This window comes from Lutra lutra, chromosome X (assembly GCF_902655055.1).
Source record: "Lutra lutra chromosome X, mLutLut1.2, whole genome shotgun sequence".
Taxonomy (NCBI): Eukaryota; Metazoa; Chordata; class Mammalia; order Carnivora; family Mustelidae; genus Lutra; species Lutra lutra.
In genome coordinates this window covers 72,637,500-72,649,700 of record NC_062296.1, presented here as the reverse complement: position 1 = coordinate 72,649,700, position 12,201 = coordinate 72,637,500, and the positions used below count along the sequence as shown (strand labels likewise).

The window sequence follows — 12,201 nt, the reverse complement described above, 5'->3', positions numbered from 1 at the left end:
AACCAAGGCCAAAGAGAAAGGATTTGCTTTCTTGATAATGTTATAATGAGATTTTCCCCCCCACACGCTACTCATTGGCAGACACAAACGAACTACTGCTCCAATGAGCACCGTCGAAAATGCAAACTCTAAATCTTCCATGCAGAGGTTAGGGAGGTTGTCATTCCCTGTTCCACACGATGGCTAAAGGAGCTCAGAAAAGGCATATGTTTTTCAGTCTGTTGTTTGTACTCATGTATTTTGGAATCCTATTGATGATTGATGGATCACTGAGTGACAATTAACAAGTAACCAATAGTTGATTTTTACTCAAGTATCAAAGAAGTGGAGGCAAGGCTTAAATACAGGCTACAGGGGAGAAAATGAGATCAAAGAAATTTTCAGATTTTAGTTTTTAGGAGACTTGAAAATTAGTAGGAAGTATATCTTTAGGTGGCATGAGATAAAAATTACCAATCTTTTTTTTTCTCTATTAGGTTTTTCTGTAATACATGGACACCGTCCTGATAGCTTAGTGAATTCCATTCGGGGTGGGGAAAAAGGAAGAATTTTACAGGTGAAATGGTATACTTTGCCATCTGGCATTCTGCCAACCAGATATTAGTGGTGACCCCAGGTCTGTAGGCTCCATAAATCTGGATCTTAATTTGGTTCTGAAAAAGGGGTTGATCAGTTCTTGCCCAGAGCCAGCAAACCTCGAGTGGGTTTGCTCCTATGGTGTGGATAATTCCCAGGAGATAAAATGAGTATTAAACAGATCAGAAATCTGGCTCAGGTAGTCTGGTCTAAAGCTGACTCTGACCTTACACTATCAGCCAAGGGCCTGACATAGATTGAGAACAATCTTCCTTTTTTACCTTCTCCTAGCCTTGCCCATCTTTGCTGGGACCAAATATTTGGCAAAGCATGTGCAGTTCCAAACAGTGCAGGATTTGCTTCACTGTTACACTCACGAAAACGTGAAGAACACTTCAAACCTCCTTCCCAGTCGTATGACCCTGCATTACCAGCCAAACTCAACCTGCCTGTCCTGCCATATTCCATCCAGTGTAACGCTTGTAGGACTTGTTCTTGCTGTTCCTCCTCTCTAGACTGCTCTTCTCCCCCTCCTCTTCCAGTTCAGGTCTTTCCTATATTTATACGCCCCCATTTCGAGTCCCCCAGGGTTAGAAGTGATTGCTTCCTCAGCATCCTCACAGCACATGATTTCTACTTGGAGCACATCTATCCTACCATCTGTTTTAGTCGCATGGACGTGAGTATCTCCCACAATGCACTGTGGATTCCTTGATAGTCGGGACTATTCCGGGCTTACCTCTTTTGCCCTGTGCTCCCCCTGGCAGGATGCCATGAACCCTGAACACCGTAAATGGTAACAAAGGTTTAATGACTGGTTGAACAAACTAATGTGTATGGCTGACTGATAGAGACAGACAGATATGTGAGAATAAATCAGAATGTGTATTGACACTGACTACACTCTACATGCCCCTGGGTATATTGTTCTATTGTTAACTTTCCTCATCTGTAAAATGGGACAACGATATGCCATACCTCACAGAATTTTTGTGGGAAATAGCTAGGACATGTGATGTGTTTGGTCTGCTTTCTTTCACATGGTGATTACTGAATGAATGCTAGCAACTACTGTTATGTTGCCTTATAATTAACATATGGAGAGGAATAGGTTATTGCAGGCAAGGCAATAAATGTGACAAAAAATGGCTAATATGTTTTTAATATTTATTTATTTGAGAGAGAATGTGTGCATGAGTGGGGGGAGGGGCAGAGAGAGAGGGAGAAGAGAATCTCAAGCAGATTCCATGCTGAGCGTGGAGCCTGACGTGGGGCTCCATCTGAGATCATGACCTGAGTGGAAAGGAAGAGTTAGATGCTCAACTGACTGCGACACCCAGGCGTCCCCCCAAAATGGTTAATATTTATTAAGTACGCTGTTTATGGCAATATGAATTAACTTATTTAAATTTTCGCAGTAACTCAGTGGTAAGAATTCATAGTATCTGCCCACTTCACTGATGTTGGAACTGAAGCACGAGAGGTTAAAAAACCAACAACAACAACATTTGACTAACTTTAAATAGTAAATTGGCAAAGCCAGGATTCAAATTCATTCTGGCTCATGCTCTTAACTGCTATTTTAAGGATTAAAGTTGAAAGGCAAGTATTTTATCCATATTTAATCTGCAGCTGGCCTTTCCATTTACTAAATGCAGAACAAATCTGGTGTCCACAACTATGGAATTTAGACATTGGTATATTTCATGACCTAATGCAAGGTCAGTTCCTGGTCATAAAGAAGGTGATGCCATAAGATTATAGAGAACACATGCAAATGAATGTTTGGAATATGTAATTGTTTCTAAATGCAGAACGGGTCATTTTATGAACAAATTAATCAAGAGATGATTGTGAACGTTTGGGGGTGGGAAAGATGGGATGAGGAGGTCACTGGGGAGTGGACAGTAATCAGAGATGTTTTCACATCCTAAGAAAGAAATCCCAAGGGGAACATGTGATAGAGGGGCGTGACCATGTCACAAGCCCTGCCCCTGGGCAGTGATGTCGGTAGATTCAGAGCAACCAGGAGGAGACAGATCTGAATCCATTGGAGGCCACTTATCTCTGAGGGGTGCTTTCTTCTTAACTAAGGAGACCTCCAGAGGTAGTTTCCAGTGTACACCCAATATCGTCAAGAAATGAAAAGGAGACAGAAGTGAATTCCCATCCCTATAACTCAAAGTTAAGAAAATGCATGAGAGAGACTGAAATTAAAGCTATGTCATGAAATGAAATGAAAAATTTAGGAAATAGTCTTAGAATAACTAAAGAGGACACCTGGGTGGCTCAGTGGGTTAAGCCTCTGCCTTCGGCTCAGGTCATGATCTCAGGGTCCTGGGATCGAGGCCCCCATTGGGCTCTCTGCTCACCAAGGAGCCTGCTTCCCCTTCTCTCTCTGCCTGCCTCTTGTGATCTCTCTCTGTCAAATAAATAAATAAATAAATAAAAATCTTTAAAGAAAAACTAAAGAATTAAGCATACAATATTTCTTTTCACAGATTATCTTTGGAGAAAGGTATTGCATGGATTGAAAGCACGGGTGAATAAACAAAGACATCGTTTTCAGAAAGAGAAAACTTTGAAGTGTAGCTTCGTACTGTAGCTACAGTGTAGCTACAGTATAGCTACCTAAGAACAAAGACACTTTATTCTGTGAGCAATTAGGCAAGGAAATGAAATCTGATCAACTTCTGCAACAATAAGCCCCATGCATTGGACCTTTCTAACTGGCTGCATTTTGAACCAATTGCAAGTCCTCTATATAGACTGGGGAGCAAAGCCATAATTGATACACTGGCACCTTGCATTATGGCAGAATTCCTTTTTTACTCGGTTAATTCTCTGTTCATTTGACAAGTATCTGTTCAACCTGAAAGAGATGCACAAGGAGCAGACGCTAGAGTCTCTGGTTTTGGGACACATAGAGGTTTGGAGGTGAGGAAGAGTGAGGGGTAAGCCAAGGAAAGGCCTGGGATGAAACATGGCTGTTGCAGGAGACAGTGAGGCACAGTGAGCTAGGTGTCTTGGAAGCAGAGTTCGAAAGCAAGGCATTTCAGACTCCGAGGCTCAAGATTTCCCTGGCAAGGCCAAGGGAACCAGGGAAGATGTCTGCACAGGGACCCATGATTTGACAAGCAGCTCGGGTTTAGGCAGTTGAGTCTGGCAGCAAGGCCTTAAACAGATTCAAGAGGGACTGGAAGGTGAGACCAGGTAGAGTCTGTTGCTATCACTCAGCTGTGCGGTGACATGTGTTGCATTAAGACTGTGTGGCCTGGAGGCGCCTGGGTTGCTCAGTGGGTTAAGCCACTGCCTGTGGCTCAGGTCATGATCTCAGGGTCCTGGGATCGAGTCCCCCATTGGGCTCTGCTTGGCGGGGAGCCTGCTTCCCTCTCTCTCTCTGCCTGCCTCTCTGCCTGCTTGTGATCTCTGTCTGTCAAATACATAAATAAAATCTTAAAAAAAAAAAAAAGACTGTATGGCCTGGAGTGGGAGAGAAGGTGCAGTTAAGGAGGTGTTTTGAAAGAAGGAAGAACTGATTAATTTTGGGGCTGGAACTTCATTTTGGAAGAAGCAAAGAGAACTTACGTATGTCCAGTGTGGAAGACTGGGAGGATAAGGATACTGCTGATGGAAATCCCAAAAGTGGGGGGATGGCATATGGGTGGATGAATTCATATGGAACATGATGTATTTGACCTAACTGTGAGATTTTAACTGGAGGTGTTGAGTAGAGCCAGTTGGAGATGAGCAATTTGTCTGTCATTAAAGGCAGGAAAGGCAAGTGAGAATAAAAGGGGTGGGAGGAGCTAAAGAAGTATAACCAGATTCTTCAAAGAGATAGTTTCTTCTGAATTAACAGGCAACACCTCTGTTTTCTTTCTTTCTTTGTTTTTTTTTTTTAAAGATTTCTTTATTTTAGAGGGGGTGAGGGGCAGAGGGAAAGGGAAAGAGAGAATACTCAGACCTCCCACTGAGCCTGGAGCCAGACATGGAGCTCTATCCCATGACCTCAAGATCATGACTTGAGCTGAAATGAAGATTTGGCTGCTTTACCGACTGAGCCATACAGGCGCCCCGACCTCTGTTTCCTTTTATAAAAAGAAATACAAGTATAACATCTTTCGGGAAGCATACGTCCTGTTTCCACTATTAGATCATAGATCATGAAGGCTTAGAACTGGAAGAATCCTTATCTATTGATACACAAGGGTCTATTCTTTAGAACTATCCCAGATGGGCAAAAAACTGCCATATGCTCCTTGAGTACTCATAATCTAGTTTGCAGTATTCCTCAGTAAAAGCATCTCAGAGAAAATTTAAAAAGGTCTTTTTTTTTTTTTTTTTAATACGCTCTGTGAGGACAGGGACATATCTTTCTTTCCCTACTATATCCCCGGTGACTAGCACAGTACTTGCACATAGCAGATACTCTAATTATTAGTTGAATGAATTAATGTACAGTTTATTCAAGAAGTGTCACCCTAACAACTGCATTTTGCATGAAGAATTCCCTATTGTGTGATTCCCGGCACAATTTTTGGAAAGACCTCCCTTCTCCCCCTACTGCCTTCCTCCCTCCTTTCTTTCCTTCCTTCTTGATGTTCAAAGTTTAAAAAAGAAAATCATTGGGGCGCCTGGGTGGCTCAGTGGGTTAAAGCCTCTGCCTTCCACTTGGTCATGATGCCAGGGTCCTGGGATCGAGCCCCGCATCAGGCTCTCTGCTCGGCCGGGAGCCTGCCTCCCCCTCTCTCTCTGCCTGCCTCTCTGCCTACTTGTGATTTCTGTCTGTCAAATAAATAAATAAAATCTTAAAAAAGAGAAAATCATTTAGAATGATTGGGCCTACAATATTGGACTCAAAAAATTTTAAAGTAATAATGTGCAAGGCAAAGCAAGAGTCCAAACCTCCTTCCTATTTGTTTTGTTCAAATTTTTAAACAATCATATTCGAGAGCTATGAGGACTATATATTATTCACCTTTGCTTTCTCATTTCAGATGAGTTCTGTAGGCAGTCTACTGATTGCACAGACTTTCCTTCTTTCATGCCTTTAAAAAATGTTTCTTCATTCATTCAAAGGATACTAGAATGCAAGTTACTTGCTTATGAAGATACATTATCTTATTCATGGTATAGCACAGGGCCTAATACCTGGGAGATGGTCAATAAGTAATTGATAAACGTGATGAATGAAAAGACTTTTTGAGTTCCTGTTATCTTTCAGGCACTGTGCTCAGTATGATTATGGTAGATCAGAGAGCAATATTTTGGGGATAAGGAATGAACACCAAGTCATTCAACTAAATTGATGATAACACGTTCTATTCCCAGCTTTGACTATTTACCAAAGCTCAGTCCATTCCACCATGGGTTCTGAATGACATCCTTATTTCATTTTTTCCCCAAATTGCTTTAAATTAAAAAGAAGAAAAAGGAGAGATCATAACACTAGGGCTCCAAGAAATGATTTCAAGTAAATTTATCTAAATGCAAATGTTACTTAACTTTATTTTCAATTCTCAAGGGCTTCCACTTTTTCTTTTGACTTGTTAATCACTTTTATGTTTTCATCTTCACTGGAGGTTTAAGGAGAGCCAAGGGGTCCTGCTGATGTGGGAAGACACTGCTCAACAACGTGATTTCTACCGAGCATCCAAGCTTTCTAACGGATGCATCATGCATCGATTGTGTTTACCCCAGCCTTGGGAAAAGATGTAACTGGGCCCATATATTTCCATTTTCTGGCTTTCAGTCTGTCTAGACCTTAACTAAATATCCATAGGCATACAAGAACGAGACTTCACACCTACACTAATGAGCCTGTTAAAAACAAAAAACAACAAACAAAAACCAAAACAAAAACCCCTTCCTTGTGCCTTGTGCTGTGATGATAGTAAATAAACCACTCACACGTACACAAATGACTCTCTATGGTCTATTTATGAGCTTTTTTTTCCCTGAAATTTTGCAGTTTTCTGTATGCATGTGTCTGTGTTGGGGAGGCCTTCATAATTCATTCTTACTTCCAAATCCTTACTTGTAAAACTCACAAATACATGCTCAATCATTGTCCTGGAAGCTCTTGAGATGTATTACAGTTTCCGTTAAACTCCTTCTAACTAATTATAATCCTTTTCAGGTAAAACCCATTGTTCTAACTCTGATTTATTTTGAGTTGTGCCTGAAAAAAGAAAAGAAAAGAATGGTCTGAGACAAGATTTGAAATGAGAGCTTGTGATAGGTACTGTTCTGTGGCAGAACTATCCAGGCTTGTTGAATGCAAAGATAGCGGCTGAGTTTTCTTTTCCTTCCGGTTATTTATGTGTTTTTTTGACATTGAGACACCTTTGAGTTAAAAAGAGTTTCTTGAGATTGGCTTCAGAATAGATCATGGGGAAGCAACCAGTGCTAACAGAGCGCTCACTGTGAGCTGGGGCATAATTATTAGCTGACTTTGGGTGATTTATAGCACGGACGCTAACAGGTGCCATCTCAGACCATCATTCATCCACTTTATGTTCCTCTCTCACAGCATTTTTGCCCCTTCTATTGTACATTTCTGTGTTGATTCCCTTCTTTCTTCATCCCGATTTCTTATTCTCTGTTTTCCCTTTCTTTTCTCCTCCATTCACCTCTCCACTTCCCACTCGCCCTCCCCAGCGGAGTTCTGTACAACCAACAGTGACTAAAATGAAAGGGCTGTCTGCCTCTGCTGGACAGGTGAGGCGTGCTGTCAGTCGGAGCCTAGCCTAGAGCCAGCTGAAGGGCAGCAGAACTTGCCACCCCCAAACATGCCTCTTTGGCATAAGAATTATTTAAGCTCCTTAGTTTTTCTGAAACTGCAGGCAGACACTGGGGAAGCCCTGAAAACAGCAGAAGTTAAGTTTTCTAATTTTTTTTTTTTATGTGACAGAGAGAGAGATCATAAGTAGGCAGAGAGGCAGGCAGAGAGAGAGGGGAAAGCAGGCTCCTGGCTGAGCAGAGAGCCCGATGTGGGGCTTGATCCCAGGACCCTGAGATCGTGACCTGAGCCGATGTGGGGCTTGATCCCAGGACCCTGAGATCGTGACCTGAGCCGAAGGCAGTGGCTTAACCCACTGAGCCACCCAGGCACACCAGAAGTTAAGTTTTCTAAAGAGATATTTACATTTATAAGGGAAATCTGCATTTTAAGGGCGGCTCCTGCTGGCCTTGGAAAAAAGAGAATGACTAAATCTCTAGAAAGCCTTATCAATGGAAAAAACAAAAGTGAAATCTGCATAAGAACCTTACCCTTGTTTGCTGTGCTTTTCCTGGCAGCCTCCCCTACCTGACCCACTCCATCCCCAGGCCCCAACATCTCCCTTTTGTCTTTAGCTGCAGGTGCTATTAGAGGTGGTAGCTGGGGTCATTTCCACAAGTTACTCAGTTTTCCTTGGTCTCTCCCTTGTATACATGTTATTTAACTTGTTTGCCTCTCTCCTGCTCATCTGTCTTTTATTATGGGAGGTCTCCACCAAGAATCTAGAAGGATAGAGGAAAAATTATATTTCCTCTCCCACATAGCCCATGGCTTCTCCAGGAATATGATTCCCCTTGTTCTTCTTTTTTATTTTAAAGATTTTATTTATTTATTTGACAGACAGAGATCACAAGTAGGCAGAGAGGCAGGCAGAGAGAGAGAGAGGAGGAAGCAGGTTCCCCGCTGAGCAGAGAGCCCGATGCAGAGCTGATTCCAGGATCCTGAGATCATGACCTGATCCGGAGGCAGAGGCTTTAACACACTGAGCCACCCAATTACCCTCCCCTTGTTCTGATGGACTCCTCCATCTGTTGGAAAGTATGGGAGGACAAATGCCAAGTCCTGGGTCCATCGTTAAGCCTTCAGCTTTCCCCTCACTGGTTTCTCACGCGTACCTCGGAGGTGTGTTTATTGGTTCTCATGCTCATGCAACTGCCTCTTTCGGTGATAATGGAGTCAGGTTATATCAACATTGAGTTGACTTCATAGAACCAGGGACCTTCAGGGTATCATTAATTTTAGTTTAGAAAAGCAGCAATCAGCCTCCTCTCCTACTTCATTTGTCAAAATCTTTTGTTTTGGTTACATATACAGACTGTGAGGAAAAAATGTGATGGGAAGGGAAGAGATCATAGGAAGCATTAATTCTGCCTTTTTTTTTTTTTTGGTCTCAAAGAGATAAAAGTTGAATTACTCTCCTCGGCTGATGTAACTGGATGCCGATTTTATCTTAAAAAGATAGGTTCCATTTTAAAAGCTTTCCTAATGTCTGGCGTGATTTGGATCAGGAAGTCAAGTCAAGTGGCTCGCACCTTGCAACATCATTACATTAAATCATTTGCATATCAGCCTCTGCTGCTTATTTCTGAGCTTCTACTTATTCCACATTTGGAAGATATCATTCTCACAGAAATTTCCCGAGGCCATTGTCTCATTCCTTTCTAGGGGCATTTTGGGCCACAAGTAGCAGAAGGCTCACAGGGTAATAACATAATTATCCCTCCTGGTATTAGCACACGGGAGTGTTCCCAAGGACCAGAAGTGGCAATTTGAAATAATTATCAAGGGACCATATCAGAACTGGTATCATGTGAAAAACAGACAACCTGTAGTGCTGCCAGCAGATTCATCCTGAAATATGAAATCAGGAAGACAGATGAAAAAAGATACACCTCCAGTAATTACACATTTTTTCTGTTTCCTGGTGAAACTCTTCTATTTTGGGCAATGACACGCTTGTAGATTTTCAGTTTGTTCTACTAGTGACCTTAATAATAATGGTCAGCAGGGAGAATTTGCTCAAACATGCACACAACTCTCCTAAACCAAGGAAATCCACATTCCTTAATTCCCACACTACCTGCAGCATTTCCAAAGCTCCGTGACCTTGGCTCCCTTCAATTTGACCACATATCCGAGAACCTTGTCTGCCAGGAACCCCTGTTTCCAGTTCCCAGCTCTCCTCCCCGCCGCTGAAAAGCGCCTTTCTCTTGGCTCACTGATGCAGAGCTGCCAAACCAGTATCAGGTCGTTGGTTACAAATCAATAAACCAGAAGATCTCATCTACTGCACTTCCAAGTCCTGCAACAGTCGGTCCTTCTCCCTCCTTTGCATATCAGAAAACAAGGCACAAGCTAAAGAAGGAAGTACACTCTGTGTTTTTTAACAAAGCACTGAGGCTGGTGCAATGCCCTTCTATTGTTTCTTGGTATGGATTTGTCAGAGCTGGTGTTAAATTGGACGTGTCCTCACTCCCTCTGTCTCTAGTCTCACTGCCTGCCTGGGCTGCTTTACACTCCCCAGGCTGAGCACTCTCTTACTCCCCCCAACCCCCAGCCTCCCACCCCCCTCCTTCGCCATACCTTCACCCCAGCTCTGAGGTGGTTTCTAAGCTCCTTGGACAGTCCTAAGACTTCCCTGAACTATTGGAGATATTTTCACTTCAAATCCAAAAGCTATTTTTTTCAATGTGGCTTTACATGGTATAGAAAACTACAGGGAAACACATTCCCAAATACAGTGTGATTTTTTATAGGAGAAACAAAAGATCGAATTTCTAGGTCATCAAGGAAGTAGGTATACTTCCTTGAGCAATAATCTGAAGTACTTTATGAGATTCTTCCTTTCACTAAAGCAAGAAATCCTAAAATCCATCAGGATATGTGCACTGTACCTTGACTTTCTTTTTAATCCTCAAGTGAAACCAAGACAGTACAGTGTAATAAAAATGCATATAGCCCCAGGCTTTGTGCCTTAGCAAAGAGAGAAAAAATAAGCTTCTTGACTTAATATGTCTACTGTGAATAATCAACCACTGCATTTTGGGATCTTGCTTTATAATCTTAACGTATAACAGTGAACTCCGTGTTCGTGGTGTAAAAAGAATAAAAGAGTTTTTCGCTTTCTTTAAAAAAAAAAAAAAGATTTCCCCAGTTTCCCAAACTAGAGACATGTGTTAACTTAAAAGAAATGAAACCAGGGGCTGCAATCTCTTGAGTTTTATTAATAAATTTTTTGCATCTTCCCTGAAGTTGTCAATGAAGTATGGGCAAGGTAAGAGAGGGTCCCCCTACTGCACAACAGTGTGGCTAACATTTGGTTTGGACCCCTTCTCAGTCTCATTCCCAGATGTTTAGCCTGTCCGGCCCAAGTCTCGGTTCTTTGTTGATTAATAAATATCGCTAGGAAGATCAATGATTGCTCATAACAGGCTTCCAGTATCACAGCTGTGAATATTTGCATTTTAAGAGCAATTTTAAATAATTAAGCAATTAATTCCTCAAATACTTATTGAGTCCTTACAAGGCACTTCTCTAGGAGAGGAAGGAGAACAAAAATAAATAAGAAAACAAGGAGCCTATTTTCCATGAATTTATGGGTTAGATATTTACAAATAGGCGTAACAAAGTAGCTTGGGAAAGATCTTAATATAACCAGTCATTCTCCAATTTGACTGTGTATCACTACTACCTGAGAAATTTCTAAAAAACAGATACTTAGCTTGTCTCTAGAATTTCTGACCTAGTCCATTAGCCACTGGGACTTGAGAATCTGTACTTTCTTTAAACCTCCACCAAGGACTCTGACATGTAGCCCATTTTTGGAGCCACGGGTGTAGTGGAAAGGCCACCAGTTCTAAGGGGCAAGAAGACTTGAGTTAGAATGTCTTACTAGCTACTTGACCTTCTGCATCTCATCTAAGTGTCTACGGGCCTTAGTTTCCTCATCTATAAATAGAAGTACTGAATACCAGCAACAGTGACAATAGTCACGACAGCTAACATTTATAGAGCATTCACTGTGGTCCCAGTGCTGTGTTTATACTTTAGAGGTAGACTGCGCATTTGAGTCTCTCCTATCAGAAAATAAACTTAATGAGAGTTGGGCATAGTCTATTTCATTCACCTCTGGATCCCCAGGATCCTGGTTGGCACCTGTCTCATAGTAGGTGGCCAATTAAATATTTAAAAGAATCAACAATGCAATGATGAAGGTCCTTCCATTAGGACCATTTTACTTTTTAATTTGTTGTTTTTTAAAAGATTTTATTTGAGTGTGTGTGTGACAGAGAGAAAAAAAAGAGAGAGAGAGTGAGAGAGAGAGGGAGCGGGCGTGCACGAACGAGTGGGTGGAGGAGCAGAGGGAGAGGGACACTCATACTCTTCAGTGAGTGTGGAGTCTGACATGGTGCCTGACTGTACAACCCTGAGATCATGACCTGAGTCAAAATCAAGAGTCAGAGGCTCAACTGACTGAGCCACCCAGGTGTCCCTAGGACTTTCTTACAGGTGAGCAAACTCATGTATGGATAATGAGATGTTGGAAAGTGTGTGCCTGGAGAGTCCATTTCCTGTTAGAGACCCTCTCATTTTCCTGGCAACTGGGCACCTGCTGGCTCATTGAGTTAAGCCTCCGACTCTTGATCTTGGCTCAGGTCTTGATCTCAGGTCATGAGCTCCAGCCCCATGGGAGGCTCCATGCTGGGTGTGGGGCCTACTTAAACAAACAGCAAACAAACAAAAAAGAAGCCTAACAGCTCTTGAGGTGATACACTGTGTACAACTATTAATGAAGGAAGTTGGTTTTAAGCAAGCCTTCAAAGTTGGGTAAGAATTTGATG

The 12,201-nt window shown here is 42.1% G+C and overlaps 1 protein-coding gene across 1 annotated transcript in view; it reads right to left on the bottom strand.

Annotated features, from left to right (window-relative positions):
* DMD (dystrophin) overlaps positions 1-12,201 on the bottom strand; it is a 2,124,834-nt gene that overhangs the window by 236,862 nt on the left and 1,875,771 nt on the right.